Genomic DNA, 19479 nt, shown 5'->3' on the forward strand with positions numbered 1-19479 from the left:
GAAAGCGTACGTCGAGTCAATTCTATTTTTGGAATAGCAAAGGAGATGTCTCCCTGTACAATATGGATTCAAGATATTCATGAATTGAGTGTTCATGGTTCGTATCACAAATTAGAAGCTGATCCCAGATTTTTACTTTGCCTAGTATTGAGGAATATTCATAATGAGAACAGGGATTCTCGCATTTGTAACAATCTTGTCATGGCTTCGACTCACATACCTGCAAAGATAGATCCAGCTTTGATAGCCCCAAATCGGTTAAACCAATTGATAAATCTTCGTAAACCTAATAGTTTTCAGCGTCAGAAAGAATTGTCGATTCTATCATGTGTCAAAGGATTTAACATACAGGCTGATCCATCTTTTCTTAAAGGAACCGGGTTTGGAACTACGGGTTATAGTAAACGAGATTTATTCTTTCTTGCTCATGAAGCGTTATTAATCAGTACTTATAGAAGAGAAAAAATTGTATGTAGTAATGCAATTCTATTTGCTTTACATAGACAACGCGTGGTTGCGACTTATCTGGATAATGCAATTTCATCCGGTTCGGAGTACAAAATATTTTTTCATAGGATAGGAAAAGCTATTCCTTAAAAGAGTTTGGATTGGCCAAAAGAATAGGTTCTTATTAATCGATTGTTATTATACAAGAATTCTTGTATCGCTCATGCAGATCTTCCATCTACCGGAAACCAAAGGATTCATTGCTTTTCCTTTTTTGTCGAACTTGTATAAACACAACCCTATTTGCACCTATCAGTTACGAACTTGCTATTGTTATGAAAGACAACCCCTAGGCTCAGTCACAGCAACGAGTACCGAACCGTCGTTCCCACGGCTACAGTACCAGGAGTTGCTGCTGAGCCAGCCCGTTCAAAACAGTACTTCTGTCTAGCAGAAACTATTAGCGACATCCCTAGAACAGTATTCGTATCGTGAACCAATGGCCACTTTTCCGGTCGAAGGAAATGCCTAATAAATAGTCAAATACTGCACTCTTTAGCTACTGTACTCCGGAAACAAAGTAAGGGAAAGCCCCGTACGTCAAGAGCTGCACTGCTATGAATCAAAGACTGTCTGCTCGCCGTTTCCGGCCAGTATTGCGGGTTCAATGGCTTTATACGAATTAGCTGTTTTTGACCCATCCGATCCCCAGAAATGGAAATTGTTAATACTGGCACTGTACCTTAAGTGGGAGATGGAATAGCCCGCATTCATGGTTCGAACAAAGTAATGGCTGGAGAATTGGTAGAATCTGAAGATGGTACAGTAGGCATCGCTTTGAATTTAGAATCTGATAATGTTGGCTAAGTACTGATGGGCGATGGTTCGACCATACAGGAAGGGGGTTCCGTAAAAGCAACGGGAAAAATTGCGCAAATACCAGTTAGTAATTCTTTCTTAGGCCTTTAAGCCAGTAAATGCTTTGGCCCAACCGATCGATGGAAAGGGTCAAATCCCAGCTTCTGAGTCTAGATCAATTGAGTCTCCCGCACCATATGGGAATTATTTCAAGACGTTCCGGTGGCGGAAAACGACCCGAATCTGCAGGAATTCGGGAAGGTTGAAGCAATGGCCAAACCTCCTTGAGGCTACAGCAATAACGTCATAAGCAATGACACTTAACTAAAGCACTTTATCCTCGCTTTCCACCTTTTATCTAGGGTTAGGAGGATCACGCGCCATAATGCCGGATCTCCATCTTTCTTTGTTGGTTGCTCTCCAGTCGCAGAATTATGAATAGTTTCACTAAAAATAAGTTTATTGGCTTGAAAAAAAAAATGAACCAATCCTTTAGCCTGGCAACCTGTACTATTTTTGCTGCCTCCAGCAACCTGTTGCAACTAACTTCATATTCAGGATGAAACAAGACAATTATGCCAGATAGTAAGGAATTACAAGTTTTCTGCACTAGAAAAAGCTAATAAATGGACTCGACCCATTATATATTTTTCCAGTAGTCATTTTAGGGACGTTTGCATGTACTGTGGGTCTTGCGGTTCCGGAACCATCAATGATTGGTGAACCAGCAAATCCTTTTGCGACTCCATTGGAAATATTACCCGAATGGTACTTTTTCCCTGTCTTTCAAATACTTCGTACAGTTCCCAATAAATTATTGGGGGTCCTCTTAATGGCGTCCGTACCGGCGGGCTCGTTGACCGTTCCTTTCATAGAAAATGTAAATAGGTTCCAAAATCCGTTTCGACGCCCATTGGTGTGGGTGGAAGGATCTCCTTGGCAATGTTTAAAGCGCTAGAACAGAAGGTGCGCCTGAAATTGAGACTTTTGATTCAAAAGGAGATGAACAGAAGGTTCAACACCCTTTTGATTGCACTATTGATGAACAGGTTCAACATAATCCTCCTTTTGCTAAATCAAAAGATGTTGAGGCAGAAGCTGAATCAAAAGCAGGGCCGTTAGGATGCTTAAAAGCAACCTCTCTTTAATGAACGAACGGTTATAAACATCAGAAACAAGTGAACCTCGTGTCGCAAGTTGCTAGAACGCTTAAGCACTTTTGCTATGATGTCAGCTCCGTTGACGCGAGTATCTTTGATGCGGCCTTGCCGATCTGAGAAAAGAAACTCTACCAAACGATTCCGAGAACCCAGCTATTCGTTTCTATTGCTTTTTGCGATGCCGCGGAACCTTGGTAATTGGGATTTTAAGACGCAGCCATACCCATGATGTAAGGAATAATTGACCTACATCATGACATTTCAGTCTTTTTAACCATTATTATGATTTTTGTATTATGGATGTTGGTTCGCACTTTGTGGTATTTCCATGTTAAGAGAAATCCTATTCCCTGGAGAATAATGCATGGAACTACTATAGAGATCATTTGGACCATTCTTTCCAGTTTCATTTCGATGTTTATCGCCATACTATTTTTTGCCTTATTGTATGCAATGGACTAAATAATAGATCCAGCCATTACCATTAAAGCTATTGGTTATTAACGGTATCGGAGTGCGTCTTTTTACAAAGATGATAGAAGTGCAACAAAGGCTAAGCCAGACTAATTAAATAGTCCACAAAACATCTGGCTTACCGGAACAGACGCAATGCTTAAAGCGTTTGGCGTCGAAAGACTCAAGGAACTAGAGCATGCCAGAAACAAACAAAAAAAAGAAATGTTACCTTCTTATATTTAGCCTTATAAGATTGAAAATGCTCTTTTAGTCTATAGCCAATAAAAAGCCTATGGCTCCTTTCCCAAAGCCATTAAGGGCATATATTCTTGTTTCCGATACAGGCAATATATGGTAGCTTAAATTATAATATAAATAATAAATGCATTAACACCACAGCTAATGGCATATAGTTTTGAGCCCAATGGGCCCAACCTTGTCATCTCTGAAATAGGAAATTTCCGATATATTGACAATAACTATTTTAATTGTTACTAAAGCATCGAAAAGGAAGCGTTGGGTCAACTATGATAACTTTGTCTACCTTGGAAATGGAGGTCTCACAATAGGTTTAGGCAAACACGAGCACTTCACTAAAGGAGACCAGCGCTTATATTTTACTAGGGTTTCAAAGGCTCACAGCAAGCAAGAAACAGTAAAATCCCATAGCTAAAGGTTGCAAAAAAGTGGCCATAGGTTGCTGGACATGTAAATATTGTTTTCGATAAAACATATTGTTGTATGGCCGTTTAAGCAAAAAAAGGTTGCTTCTTTTTGCCGAAAATAAGGCCATGGTTTCATTGGAGGGAAAACAGATTGTCGGAAATTTCTGGCCAGTAGGCAAAGTTGATATACTAAGTTAAGTCGTAACATCTCATCTCTGGCAAGCTGAAATGAGAACCCATAAAATACTAGCTTATTTTTCAAGTATCAATAGGCGTGGAGAGCTGTTTGCGGGGAGACTCGCAAGTACAGTTTGGAGGGTGGCAAATGAGCCTGAGAAATGGCTGGCTGCCAACCCAACCTTATGAGTATTCGGACTATAACAGTTCCGATGAATAGTTATTAACTTTCGACAGTTATATGCTTTCAGAGGATGATTTGTAATTGGGTTAATTATGTTTATCAGAAGTGGACAATTGAGTGGTTGTATCGGCTAAAACTCATTCATGTATGATTATAACTTTAGCTGATGTATTTTATAGTTGGGCTGTACCTTTTCCAGGTGTTAAATGTGATGTCGTATCTGGTTGTTCGAATTAGACTTTCATTTTTATATAATGAGAGGGAGTTTATTATGGCTAGTGCAGCGAGATCTGTGGAACCAATTATGCGTTCATGCTTATCGTCATGGAAGCGGTTTCTAAGGATGATTATCTGAAATGGATATTTGCTCAATAAGCGTGCAGTCGCCTATTGCTTGCGCAGGTGTCGTCTTTTAAAGAATTAAATTGAACCTGTCACTGAAATGACAAAAGCAACTCATATGAGGCTTTGGATTTTCTTTTATTAAATGAAGAAACCATATAGATTACATCTATTAGGCTACGATAATGTCTAATAATCTAACGTTATGTACCAATCTATCCCTTATCACTCCGATTATGTATGTGTGATTATGGTAAATTGATTTTTAAAGTATCTCATCAAAAAAATGGTTACATGTTGACTTGCTAGGCCGGCAGCACGTAAAAATGAGGGCTTGATAAACCCTCCCTATTAAAACTGGCTATAAATATCAAAAACTGCAACCGCAATCAAAGAAACCGTCAAAACATCGAGGACAGTGTTTCTTCAACAAGAAAAGAATGAGTTTAGGATTCGACAGTTTAGATGGTATGAGAATTGGTTTAAACTTTAAACCAGATATCACGATATATGGAATAAAGATTAAGACAGTACAATGAATAGTATGATAAACAGGATGTTAGCCATCTGGTAGTTTTATTCAAAAAGATCGGGGCGAGAAGGGTTCAACTCCATTTTCTCCGGATGCAAGACTCAAACTTAAATAATAATTTTACGTGCTATCGCTGGCTTTCGCGCATACTAAGCAAATCACCTTAAGGCGCTATTGGAATAATCTTTTTTCTGCGAGATTGGATGGCACCTTAACTGGATCCGTGATAGATTTTATTTGATGGTTAAATCGTTGATTTTGATGGCCTAGCTAAAATGATGCCATTCTTGCTGTTTACTATTAAAGTCATATAAGCTGGCACACCTCTTGACGGAATTGCTTTGCCTTGGTTCATCACCTTGCTAGATTGTCTAGCCTGGTATGTTAAGGCAAGATGGGCGATTCGCTTAGATCACCTAGCGGCAATGTCAGGCCTGCTAAAGGACACGTTTTTATCCTCATTCATTTCACTTCCTCTCCTCTCCCCAGGGGATTAAAACACGTGGCTACGAACCATGCTGTCGAGGGTTCGAATCTCTTTTGTTTCAGATTATGTTATTTGGTAAACGTGCCCGTAAGGATAACCATAAAGTGAATAAAGATAAAAGAGGCCGGAATGAACGGCAAACAAAGGTAAAAGATCTTAAAGTCACAACGCATCGGTTTCAATTCCTTTTCCCTTTGAAAAGAAAACCTTTTTATTTCAAAACGATTTTTTCGGGTATTGGATAAATAGAAAGATATATGAAGAAAATTAATATGAAACTAGCTTATTGGATATACGCTGGCCCTGCAAACCCATATTAGTACTTTAAGAGTAGCCAGTTCCTTTAAAAATGTACATGCTTCCCTTAAAAACATTTCAATGTAATGCGTTTTATGGCATTTTCGACAACGTTTAGTTATTGCATGTTATAGCTTTAAATATGTTGTTTTTGCCTAAAAAAATAGGATATGGCTCGTCAATACTTGGCCATTCTATGGCTCGTCAGTACCTTGTGTTTTATAACTTTAACCACGTTATTCTTTAGGCTAAAGTTATTTAGTTTCAAATAGGATATGACATGTCAACACTTTGCCATTAATGTGTTTTATGGCATTTTCACTAATACCTTGTTTTCTAAAAAAGGTAAGTTCTTGCATTCTATGGCGTTTAGTTTTTGCGTTTTATGGCTTTAAATATTAAGTTCTTGCCGGCAAGAAATAGGATATGACTTGCCAGCACTTTGCCGGCACATGTGAAGTAATTGTTTCAAGGACTTTGATGGCAAAACGATTGATTAGTGCATCCGTTACCAATACTTATATGAAACAAATCTATACAAACCTTTCAAAGCAATGCTAGTTTATTTTTTTTATCTTCTATTCGATTGGTAATGACTGTTTCTTTATGCAAGAAAACGGATGTTGGCTAACGACACTATAAGAAAACCGCTTGCCAAAGAGCTTTAGCGTATCAACGACAAAACGTCACTTAACTGAATAGGAGTCAATAATTTATTATGTCTTCTATATCAACCTAAAATCGATTTCTAACAATAAAACGTTTTATCATCGGCAAGGCCAAAGGCCCACTAACTAAGGACCAGTCTAATCGTTGATTCTTATAGCACTGAAGAACTTATTGTTTGAAAAACGCCATAAAACGCAAAAACGTTAGCCATAGAACACAAGAACGACAAGGTGTTTGGAAAGCACCATATCCTGGAACGCAAAAACGACAAGGTGCTTAAAAAGCTAATTATGCTTGCTTTTATCATGCTCGCATCCATTATGCTATTTATTTTATTAACTGTTGAATTGATTTGGCATAAAGTGCGTTTTATCATCCAATTCTCTCAACAAGGTCAATATTGCACTGCTTTAATATTTATACAAATGTTCTCATAGACTTAAGTAAATTACTATTTTTTAACATTCTTTAATAAGTTGAATATGGATTAGATCTTCTTACTTGTTTCAGATGATAAAATAGAATATCTAATACGGATATAGTTACTAAAGGTACAATAATATATAATAATCAATTCCGTGTTGAATGCTCGTGATATGCTAAATGAGGCCGATTTGGTTCTTAATGGTGTCCTCTACTCAATGCTTAGATGGTTTAATAAACCGACAACAATTTCACATATATTGAGAATAGCCAGTAAACAAATAAACACATGCCCAAAAAACATACAAAAGTAATAAAGCAAATGCCTTAGCACACTTATTTACTGTCAAATCTTAGAACTATTTAAACATTAGCAACTAACGAATCCTCAGCCAGGATTTTGATCATAAAATATAAGGCCAGGTGCCTGCCTATAAGTCCCTTTCGTCTAATGGTTAGGACATCGTCTTTTCATGTCGAAAACACGAGTTCGATTCTCGTAGGGGATAAGAAAGGCGAAACATTTTACGTGGTTTCGTATATAAATTTTTGCCTTTCCTAAGATTGGTGGTCTGAACTTGCCAAAATCAACTGTCAATTGCAAATCAATGATTCCAATTAACTCAACAGCCAAGGTGCAAAGAGAGCCAGCGAAAATAGCTTAATGGTAAAGTATAGCCTTGCCAAGGCTGGGGTTGAGGGTTCGAATCCCTTTTTTCGCTATAGAAGCCACAAAAAGGTGACACATCTGCTTTTGAGGCTTATCAGTTCGTTATTTCAAAGGTGAGCTTTACATTTCTGTCTCTCCCCTGCAAACTCATGTAAAGTTATTCTAGTAAACTTAAGCTATTACGAATCATTCTTCTTGATCACAGAGATCTCCTTTATTATCCCACAATGCAACGTTATCATTGATGTTTTGTTTTATTGCAAACTTAAAGTAGATTACATTAAATGATAACTTAAAACTATTAAGCAATGCAATGCGTTGCTTTAGCTGATATTCCTTTTATTGCTACTTTAAAAATTACAGTAATTTCAATGTATTATGGAAAGCAACAAAAAATGGAGATGACGTTAAGTCAGCATGCTTTTGTAGCTCTTTGTAATTTAGGCTATAGCCTGCGTCAAGACAAAAGATCGTAACCTGGCAAGCAAAAAGGCTGCAATTTGAAATTTTTGCCCTCAGTAATCGCAATCAATTTTGGTCGACCATACGGCCAATGGAAAAGGTCAAGCGGAGCCCGTAACTGTCAAAGCTTTGCTAGAGGTTTGCCAAGCCATTTAGTTACTTGCTAGAAAGGATTCCTATAGTTTAGTTTCCACAGAAACCCTTATGTTAGTTGTTGTGTTCAATAAAGCGTAACATAGTGATTGTCTTTACACAAGCAAAAAAAGATAACTGAGCTTAAAAAAAAGGAATCTATTAACCAGTGTTATCCAAAATAGATGTGATGAGAAAAAAAAGAAATCAATTAGGCCCCCATCCCAGCCAATATGACCTATTTGTTTTTCTTTTGTGTTGCATGTAATTTACAAAAACCTGTGTTGGTTGATTATTGATGGCTCATAATCTTGCCAAAAAATGGATGGATGTCTGAGCGGTTTAAAGAGTCGGTCTTGAAAACCGAAGTATTCTTTTGAATACCGGGGGTTCGAATCCCTCTTCATCCGTAAGTATGGTTAGAAGTTAGCATTTTTATGTAGTATGTTTTTCATCCCTCTAACTTGATTGGGAAAGCTAGCTTTTTAAGAGCCAAGCCAAATCGCTTTGCCACCATTCGACACTGCATCCCCTGAAACCACGACTCAAGAGCAATCGAGTAACGATAACAAGCTGCTTGGCAATCAAACGGGTGAAAGGAACATTTTGGGAGGTCCATCAGCATGTGGACCACCATAAACCCAATCCCGGCAACCTGAATACCTTTAGGCATTTGATTACACTGCTTTCTGCGACTAAGTGTATACGTAAAAAACCAATATAAGCGGAGACGTACGACCCAGGGACGCCCTCGCGACTCTTTATCTCTAGCAATATTGTAGCACATGCGTCGCCTAGAGATAACGGGGCATGCTGATTTGACGTCATCTCATCTTCCTCCGGCTTATCACCTTTGTAAAAGTCTGTTGCCAGGTTCTAAAAATGGTAATGGCAACGGCAACATGGGACTCAACCCAACACCTATAGGCACGAGCTGTCGGCAACGTCTATTCAAATCAAAAAGGTATTTTTGCTTGGGCTATCGTTAATCGACTTTTTTCAAAGATAAGCAACGTCTTCAATACAATAAGGTAAGCTTAGCCTTTTCGCTTTCAATGGTATTTTGCGCTTTTTAAATGGTAAGCTTTAAAGTAAATCATACTTAGAAATCGCGAACCCGTGACGTGACGAAAATGCAATAACTAAACGGCAAGGTGTTTAGAAATCGCTATATCCTACGTGAGAACGCAAAGACTAAACTTTTCAGCATGCAATAATTAGAAATATAATGTTAAGACGCAAGGTATTGGCAAAAACATAATGTTGGAACACAAAAACTTACTTACTTACAATAAGGTGCTTATAAAACGTAATATTGAAATGTTTTGAAGGGCCAATCCTTTTGTCATGTCCCTCATTCGTTATGCTATTTTTATTTATTTTTTATAGACTTTCTTGCTTGCTTTGCTTTACTTTGTTTTGCTCTGCTTTGCAAAGCAAAGCTTTGAGGAGCTTTAGCGTATTGACTAAAAGAAGAGGGGCTTCAGCCACTCGACTGAAGGGAAGAGGGAAAGGCAAAGTGCAACGATTTGAATGGCGTTCGACCCTTTATGCGATTGGAAAATTCCAAACGTTGGATCCCTAAAAAGAAAAGTTACCACTTACTTAGCCAGCCATCGTTCCTTCAGTCCCTATCACCCATTACTCTTTGTAATTGCGGGCGCTAGCCCCACTTACTTGGCTGCATCGTATGAATATGGATTGAATAATCCATCAGGCGTAAACTCCAAAGTAGATAAGATTGCTTCTTATCCCCCTTTCCACATCGCGCTTCATCGCCTAAAGTGCCGGATGAAGTGCTGGTCTGATTTTAGGGGCGTGGTCATCTCGTCTAGGAAGCTATGGATGCCCTCATCGATAGCATACGTGGGCAACTATGTCAATAACAGACCTTACAAACAAAAAAGTCGTCTTTGTTGCGCGATTTTATGGGAATCTGGATTGCGGGTCGTGGGTCCATCTTTTTTGTTACACCAATGTGGATTACCGAGTGATTCGTAATCTGACCTCTCGCTTGCAATCTGGTCATCCCATAAGGCGGCAGAATCGATGGAGTGACATAGATTAGGTATTCAAGCTAACTTTCTGACGCGCCATTCGCTTACATCCATTGGTTTGTGATCCGGGGACTGTCCATGTATCGAAGCGGCTCGTTATCCTAATTTATTTTATCTAACACGATCTGGTTCCCGTACTGACCCAAGATATGCTTTTCAGTATTCACGCATTGACTATTGGGAAGGATTTCTAAAACCTAAGACCGAAAGTCCTTTTGCTTGCAAGTCACAAGTTTTCAGGGCCAAACAACTGAAACGAATCGATTATCACAAGAAACTGTGGCTTCGGTGGAATACGGACCCGGGCCCAAAGAATCATGAAGTTTGTTTCGTTTTCTAACATTAAGTGGCTATTTGGATAGCCACGTCCAGCTCCAATGAAAACTAGGAAAGAGAGACAACCATTTAATAACTCATAGGGGTAGAACTCACAGACAGGGCACCTCTTAGCAGCGCCAAGAGTAGGCAAGTAGCGGAATCAATTGAACCGCTTCGTCTCAGCGAGCTACCTCGAAACGCTTTACTAACTAGAGATTGCCTTTTTTTGTCTGTTAAGTAAGTCAAGAAACCTCCGTCTCATATTGGCAAGAATCAGGACAGAGAGATCGGATTCAATGCTAACAGATGCAAAATGAATTAACAATCTTTAGAGATAACGTAATAATAATTGGCAATGATTTCTTTTATGGTTTAGGTAGCTCAGTTGGTTAGAGCAAAGGACTGAAAATCCTTGGGTCAGTGGTTCAAATCCACTTCTAAACATAGCGAATTATTAGATTGAAATCTCTGGACAATTATATACTAAATGCAATTAAACCCGCAGCTTATGAGTCTTAGCTAAAGCTACAGAGCTCTCTATTTGTTTGATCCTAACATTAATCTTATTTTGATATTATTTGCAAACGATGCCAAAAGTGATCATTTCATTTTATTGCCTAAGTCTCGGACCTTACACCGGGTAGGTCCTTAACCCTTCCGCCCTGAATAGAGGCCTTTTATGATGAAATGTTCCGGCTACAAGTCAGTGGACATGCAGGAAGAATTGCTCAATATGCATTAGCTCTTGAACGTTTATGGCATTGAAGAAGAGAGAAACGCAAATCAAAGAAAAAATGAGATTGTTTAAAGCTAGAACAACAAAATAACCATCCTGGAAAGAAGAATTACCGACTATTATACTAAATTGTCAGTGGATGAGACCGGTTGAGTGATAACGGTCGGGGATGGAACTGCACGTGTTTATGGATTGAACAAAACTTAAGCAGTGGAAACGGTAGAATTTGCCAGTTTAAGGTGTCAAAGGAATGGCTTCGAACCGGGTTCAAATCCTATAAACGAATCATAGTTGTGCTTTGTTTGCTGTTTGGATTCGCCTTACCTGCTTATGCTTTTATAGCACAAGATTTTACCACCCACTTTATACCCATCACCAATATATTGCTGGGTTTATCATGGTAGGGGCCATATTCTTCATTAGGGATTATGATCCGGAACAAAACAAAGACAATGTATTGTCAAGAATGTTGGAGCATAAAGAAGCAATAATATCCCATTTAAGTTGGGCTAGCTTATTTCTAGGTTTCCACACTCTAGGTCTTTACGTACATAACGATGTCATGCTAGCCTTTGGAACTCCAGAAAAACAGATTCTTATTGAGCCCGTTTTTGCATTTGCATTATTGAAAAAGAAATATGGTTACGGATCTTTCTTAACTTTACAAAATACTTTAACCACCAAAGAATATTTGCTGAAAAAATAAAAGCTTTAGATAAAAGCCAATTTAAGCAACAAACTTGCAATTCACTCCAAGATACTAATTCAAATAATAGCTATAAGAAATGCAAACAAAAGAAACCGCATAATCCGGTTAATGATCATGATTGCAGGGACAAAGATAATGGTAAAAAAAAACAACCAGATTAATAAATATATATTATCATAGCACGCTAACTAAAAGGCATTAGCGCATTGATTATGGCTTTCAGCATCGAGGTGCTAAACCTTCCCTAAGATGTTTTGATCAGCTTGTTATCCCACAGAGTCACTCTTATCCTAAGAGTGACGGCTCTTCCACTTGGTTAGCACCGTTAAATCATAGCAGGCCAACTTTCTAACTATTTGACTGATAAGTATTGCAATCAATCTCCCGCACTCTTTGGCTGATTCCTGTCTCTGCATGTTTTCGTTACTTTCTATCTAAAAGGCCTACGCGCCAATCGCTTGCCATCGCTGCATATTGCTTTGCCAGGCCAGACAATGCAGCTGATCGCGAATATGGCTTATCGCATGCCATAGCAAAGACTGGCTATATCGCATTGATTATGTTTGTTTTCTGCGATCATAATATTTTTTATAGGTCTGGAGATCATAACATTTTTTATAGGTCTAGCAAGTGTCATAAAGCAGCAATCCGGCTAATTCATTTTATTTTGGGCAAGCGGGTGCCTTCGTGGTTAAGATTTTAGGGCGTCGAAACGGATTTTGGAACCTATTTACATTTTCTATGAAAGGAACGGTCAACGAGCCCGCCGGTACGGACGCCATTAAGAGGACCCCCAATAATTTATTGGGAACTGTACGAAGTATTTGAAAGACAGGGAAAAAGTACCATTCGGGTAATATTTCCAATGGAGTCGCAAAAGGATTTGCTGGTTCACCAATCATTGATGGTTCCGGAACCGCAAGACCCACAGTACATGCAAACGTCCCTAAAATGACTACTGGAAAAATATATAATGGGTCGAGTCCATTTATTAGCTTTTTCTAGTGCAGAAAACTTGTAATTCCTTACTATCTGGCATAATTGTCTTGTTTCATCCTGAATATGAAGTTAGTTGCAACAGGTTGCTGGAGGCAGCAAAAATAGTACAGGTTGCCAGGCTAAAGGATTGGTTCATTTTTTTTTTCAAGCCAATAAACTTATTTTTAGTGAAACTATTCATAATTCTGCGACTGGAGAGCAACCAACAAAGAAAGATGGAGATCCGGCATTATGGCGCGTGATCCTCCTAACCCTAGATAAAAGGTGGAAAGCGAGGATAAAGTGCTTTAGTTAAGTGTCATTGCTTATGACGTTATTGCTGTAGCCTCAAGGAGGTTTGGCCATTGCTTCAACCTTCCCGAATTCCTGCAGATTCGGGTCGTTTTCCGCCACCGGAACGTCTTGAAATAATTCCCATATGGTGCGGGAGACTCAATTGATCTAGACTCAGAAGCTGGGATTTGACCCTTTCCATCGATCGGTTGGGCCAAAGCATTTACTGGCTTAAAGGCCTAAGAAAGAATTACTAACTGGTATTTGCGCAATTTTTCCCGTTGCTTTTACGGAACCCCCTTCCTGTATGGTCGAACCATCGCCCATCAGTACTTAGCCAACATTATCAGATTCTAAATTCAAAGCGATGCCTACTGTACCATCTTCAGATTCTACCAATTCTCCAGCCATTACTTTGTTCGAACCATGAATGCGGGCTATTCCATCTCCCACTTAAGGTACAGTGCCAGTATTAACAATTTCCATTTCTGGGGATCGGATGGGTCAAAAACAGCTAATTCGTATAAAGCCATTGAACCCGCAATACTGGCCGGAAACGGCGAGCAGACAGTCTTTGATTCATAGCAGTGCAGCTCTTGACGTACGGGGCTTTCCCTTACTTTGTTTCCGGAGTACAGTAGCTAAAGAGTGCAGTATTTGACTATTTATTAGGCATTTCCTTCGACCGGAAAAGTGGCCATTGGTTCACGATACGAATACTGTTCTAGGGATGTCGCTAATAGTTTCTGCTAGACAGAAGTACTGTTTTGAACGGGCTGGCTCAGCAGCAACTCCTGGTACTGTAGCCGTGGGAACGACGGTTCGGTACTCGTTGCTGTGACTGAGCCTAGGGGTTGTCTTTCATAACAATAGCAAGTTCGTAACTGATAGGTGCAAATAGGGTTGTGTTTATACAAGTTCGACAAAAAAGGAAAAGCAATGAATCCTTTGGTTTCCGGTAGATGGAAGATCTGCATGAGCGATACAAGAATTCTTGTATAATAACAATCGATTAATAAGAACCTATTCGGCCAATCCAAACGGGTTGCGCCATAGCAATCTTTGTTGTAAAAAAAAAATTCGCTCTAAACCCATCAATTGAACTCACCATGGCCCCAGTACCTCTTTGCTTTAGTATAGTTGCCTTTTTTTGTTTTTTAAGTAAGTTAAGAAATCTCCGGCACTCTAATAAGACGTGAAACACCCGATGCCATTTTGACCTCGATGTGTGAAAAGCGCCTTTTTCTGCCATATGTACTGGAAATTACCGGGAGACGTGGTTGGACAGTCCGGATTGTTTTCGCATAACGCTGCGATCACATCACATTGATGACCGTAAATCACCGCTATGAGGCTGAATTCTCTTAATGAAAGTGATGAGGTTTTTGACTTTGATATCCCCTTTCAATTTGCATTCCATGCAATCGGCAAGCGGAGTCATCAATTAAAATGACAAAAATATTTTCACGTTAAGCTGAAAAACTCCATTGTTGGCCAGCACTTCAAGCGCTGCCAAAAAGAACATATCACGGTAAGACTATAACTACAATAAGAAGTCTTTTCAAAAGCAGTGGCTTTGGCCTGTTGGGGTCCCGGTCCTTATCTTCTGACCGGTTAACTCAGTATCCGGAATGTAAGATGATTCGCCTTGCCTAACTTACCTATTACATTTTGCTTCTAATACATGCGGCAGCAAAAGCTAGACAATGTTTAGAACGATAAGTTTATTACTACATTTTGCTTCTAATATAACCGTAATGCGGTAGCAAAAGCTAGACAATGTTTAGAATGACGTGGCTGCAGTCATTCCAAACAATGACTAGCTAGGATTGACGTGGCTGCAGCAGACAGACCTAATTTTGGCTAACAGATGGATTACGTCTTTAAAAATAAGTTTATTACTACATTTTGCTTCTAATATAACCGTAATGGGGATATCTTTATGGCATTCGTGATCTAACTTAAAAATTACATTGGGAATGGGAAAACGTATAGTCTAATCTCGATCGAAAGATAGAGCGGCTTGGAAAGGCCAACCAAGATCGGATATAGCTGGTTTTCCGCGAAATCTATTGCAGTAGAGCGACGCTCCACGTATGGCCCCCGAGAGCACGTCTCCGCAGGCCGAGGGTCGGAGTCCGGGTACTCGACCAAGCGATGTATTGACATTCGAGAACACCTGATTTGATTGGTCCCCGGCCTTCTGTCTGAGTCTTCGCATCAACTCTTGCTTCACGGAGCAGCATCGGCTAGATCCTAAAGACTATGCCAATTATGCCCCTTCTATGCTCAAATACCAGTAAGTGACTCGGGTCGTGTCGTAAATGCCTTGGCTTAACTGATCGATAGTCAAATCCCGGCGAGTGCGCGATCGATCGAATCTCCTGCGACGAGCTTAGCTTTTGCAAACATTCTCGTATAATAATTCATTTTCTTCAGGTGAAAGGCCTTAAAGACATTAAGTAGAATCCACACAGTGGCGCTTCGATAAGTCTTCAGAGCCACCAGGGCATTGCCTTTTAGGCAAGAATAGACTTTAAGCTTCGCCGACCGAAGCCTTTGGGCTTTATACGTATTTGTTTTACTCATGCAAATGCAATCATAGTCTAAGTGTGACATAAGCGAAGATGATAAGCCTATAATATAAGGTGTTCAATAGGTTCAATTCCTACTGTATCAAAAAAAATGCATTGAATGGATGCCTGGGCATTGAGAAGGAAGGACGCTTTCAGCAGCGAAAGGCCATGGGGAGATATTGTTTAGAATCCATGGATCTCCGTTCGGGAAACCGTATTTGAGCCCACTGGGCCTGCCGTATGCTGTGGCTTCGTTTTGAATTGAAATAACTTAGCGAACTGAAACATCATTACAGCTAAAGGAAAGGAAATCAACCGAGACTCCGTTAGTAGCGGCGAGCGAACATGGATTAGGCAAAGAAAAGGGAAAAAACTGTTTTCTCGAACCCCTAAAAGAAAAGGGGAAGACTTGCGGAAAAGGAAGCGTAAGCGCCTGCCTGCTAGGATTTCGAAAGGATTTGAAGATCTAGCCAAAGAGGGTGATAGCCCCGTAGATTTCTATTAGCAAGTCTAATTACTATGATAAAACGCGGATACTGTATTTAAATGACGATTGCTTTATACGCAATAAAGGGGGACCACCCCCGTGGCCTAAGTATTCCTCAATGACCGATAGCGTACTATAAGTACCGTGAGGGAAAGGTGAAAAGACCCCGTCATATACCGGGAGTGCAATAGAAAACTTAAAATTCGATGCAAACCATCAGTCGAAGGAGCGAGGCTGAGAGAGCATGATAGCTTTCTCTAATGAAGCCACTAGTGTTCAATAGAACGCATACGCGAGGCTAGGAAGGTATGATAGCTTTTTTTAGTGAAGTTACTAGGATTCGATAGAACTCTTGAGCAGAGCTTAGCGTTGTCGGCTTTTGCTTAGCATAATTATGACTTTAACGGCGTACCTTTTGCATAATGGGTCAGCGAGTCAATGGAAACAGCGGCTTAAGCCATTAGGTGCAAGCACAAGGAGACAAAGTTCCTGTGTTGTTTTTATTGGACCCGAAACCGATCGATCTAGCCATGAGCAGGTCGAATTGAGCTCTCCACAGAGGCCTTGGAGGACCGAACCCACGTATGTGGCAAAATACGGGGATGATTTGTGGCTAGGGGTGAACTAAAGAGCTGTAACTCTGTTGAGGGCCTATGACTAGGCATATGTATGCCTTTTAAGCCTTTTGCCTCATAAGCGTGCGAACGCTTCTTTAATAACTGGCTCATAACGGTGGAACCAGTGAGCTTTTTTAAAGAGGAATGGCCATACCGTGGGAAGTCTACGGGGCTTTTTTTCTTTTACAATCGAGTACCCCAGCTAATGGAATAGATGGAGGGACGTGGGATTTGTTTTAGTCTTATTTTCTGCCCTTTCAGTGGAAAGAGAAGCGCTTTTGGCTGGCATGAGGGATTCGATTTCAGTATCTTCCGGGATCGAAAACTAACCTGTCCCCTTGTCATAAGGGTTCAAGGTACAACTAGCAAGGATCCCGCAGCTTTATTTTGTGCTCTAGAACTTCGTTCCTAGGGAACCTCTTCCGTGGCTATGAGCTCATCGACCCCGTAACGACTGATTTGAAAGATGAAAGCATGTTTGTTAATGCATGTTAACACGCCAGTTCCCATTTTGATCCCATTTGTTTTGAATTAAAGGTTCTCTGGCCATATGCACTAGCGCATTGAAAGTTTATTCGGAAAAAATACTAGACTCTAGAACATATCTTTACTAAACCTGAAGGAAGCCCTTTATAAACAAAAGAAACATAGATGTTTCTAATCGTCAAATCTCCATGAAAAATATTGCGAATTCCAATGAAGGAAGGTGACCTAACAAGGGTCACCTGTCAAACAAAATGATATAAAGCTTGTTTCTTGCTACCATAGCGCAAAAACTGGAATCGTAACGAATGATTGGGTAAGACCTATGAGGACTAGGGAAGCTGAGTGGTTACCAACTTGATTTGTTTATGCCTATTAAAGAACCTTTTGAAGCTAATTCACGGAAAACTATGCGAAACATGCGAAATAACCGGTATATGGAGCGAAAGCGACCAGTGAAAATACGTCGGTTTTTTACTCATGTAAATGAACTGTTTCTTGGCAACTTATATAACTTTTTGAGAGTCTTATTTCGGTTATGGTAGACCAATCAGTTTCCTGTCTGACCGCCAATCCGGAACCGCTCATGACGGTTTCCCGTCGTATGGCTCCATGCATCCGGGAAAAAATGACCAAATGCAGGCTCTTCTTTTTCCTTTCAAAAATGGCGATGTCTATATAGCAATTGCCGCCTGTAGGTTATTTGATTGGTTTTGACTTGTCAACGGCATAAGTTAAGTTAATCTATTTCCACTCATAGTGTCCATTGGCCGTAAAACAAAGAAACACTAAGCACATCGTATACTTTGTGCTTGGAGTTTGACCTAAAAAAAAGGGCTTTGGCCCTTGTCCCTATTCCAGAGATTTCGTCTATCCATCGATATGACTCGCCTATAAAGTTTAATGTTAGCCGAGGGATGGGAGATGGTTTAAACGAAAAGCGATTTTTAAATAGGCCAAAATCCTTGTTGTTTCCAGCCACAAAATCATCTACTTTTTAATCTTTAGTCCATTATAAAGCGTTTGTCAGTCTATTGGCATGGCCATTGGTTACTTACTTTGCCCTTTTGATCATTAAGTTGCCCTAATAGCGCCATAGCAAGATCGACTTGGCATGATTAAGTTTTGATTTTGCTCTCGTTTTGTTTGAAAATCATATGGGCTTCTAGCAAAGCCACATCTTTTATTCCATTTGCACTTGTCGGCAAATTAGATCATATATTTTATTTGTAACAAAGCAGGTGCTCTCTGTGATCTAGAGGCAAGGTATTAGCAGTTCTTTGTCTCTCCTTATCTGCGCACCTTATTTTTATGTGCTAGGGCTTCTTTCGCAATCGGATGCAGGAACATTTTGGCATATCCTAATTATGACTTTAGGGCTTTCGCGTATTGTCCCTTCCTTTTCCTGTCCACCCTATGATTAGCTTTTTTGGGCGCAATCCCAAGAGTGTACAGGGTTCCCCAATTCCAGAACTCCATATCTTTTGCATCGGGCCGTAAGGCTTCTGCTCTACGTCGGAGGTGCGTTCGAAAAACGAAAAGAAACAAACAATCCCTTTTCCTTGGCCTCTGTTCCATGTTATGAACGCAGGAGCCAAAATATTGTCCTGTTTTCTTGTCTCGACGCTTCATATGCTAGGGCTGTGGTTCCCTGTTATCTGTTTTAGCTTGGTTTAGCCTTCGGGGTTGTAATATGGAAATTGAGTATTCATCGTGCATGGGAATACCTGAGTTCATAAAACGGAAATAAGTTTAATGATTACTAAGCGCACCCTTGCTTGAGATTAAAAACTCCCTACTTTCGCCAGGTTCCGAATCTCTTGATTGCCCAGCTTTATGCCTTTGGATGCCATTCTCGTAGTTAACATATGAACATGCTGTTACCCTGTCTTCAAGGGAGGAGGACTTTCACCTTCATGAAGACCTAGTTCGCTCATTCCGCCATCCGAGTTTGGATGAATGGGAGACGAGCGCACAGATGTGACCTGAAGTTGGTTTTGCGCTGTGAACAGGTCGCACTATCCGATCAGAAAGGGTTATATCTTGACAAATGGCTTTATAGGGCATTCGTTTTGGTTCATGTTTAGCATAAAGCTTTCATGGTTTTTGATCCCATATGTTCTTGTTAGATGCCCATATGATTTTCTTTAATAAAATATGACTTAACCTTGACGTACAATTTAAGCTTTTTTCGCAACCCTTCCATTTGCCTCTTCCATATCTGAACAATTTGGTACGTTTTGAGTGTGGCGCTTAAAGCAAG

The 19479-nt window shown here is 39.9% G+C and overlaps 2 non-coding genes across 2 annotated transcripts; both read left to right on the top strand.

Annotated features, from left to right (window-relative positions):
* The first annotated feature begins 8284 nt into the window (after window positions 1–8284).
* Window positions 8285–8371, top strand: TRNAS-UGA (transfer RNA serine (anticodon UGA)). Its single transcript has one exon. It is a non-coding gene; the product is annotated as a tRNA-Ser (tRNA).
* Window positions 8372–10706: 2335 nt separating this feature from the next.
* TRNAF-GAA (transfer RNA phenylalanine (anticodon GAA)) lies at window positions 10707–10780 on the top strand. The gene has a single exon. It is a non-coding gene; the product is annotated as a tRNA-Phe (tRNA).
* Window positions 10781–19479: the final 8699 nt, after the last annotated feature.

Source organism: Lygodium microphyllum, unplaced genomic scaffold, assembly GCF_053477565.2.
Source record: "Lygodium microphyllum isolate KBCC unplaced genomic scaffold, Lygodium_microphyllum_v1.1.10 scaffold_42, whole genome shotgun sequence".
Lineage (NCBI taxonomy): Eukaryota > Viridiplantae > Streptophyta > Polypodiopsida > Schizaeales > Lygodiaceae > Lygodium > Lygodium microphyllum.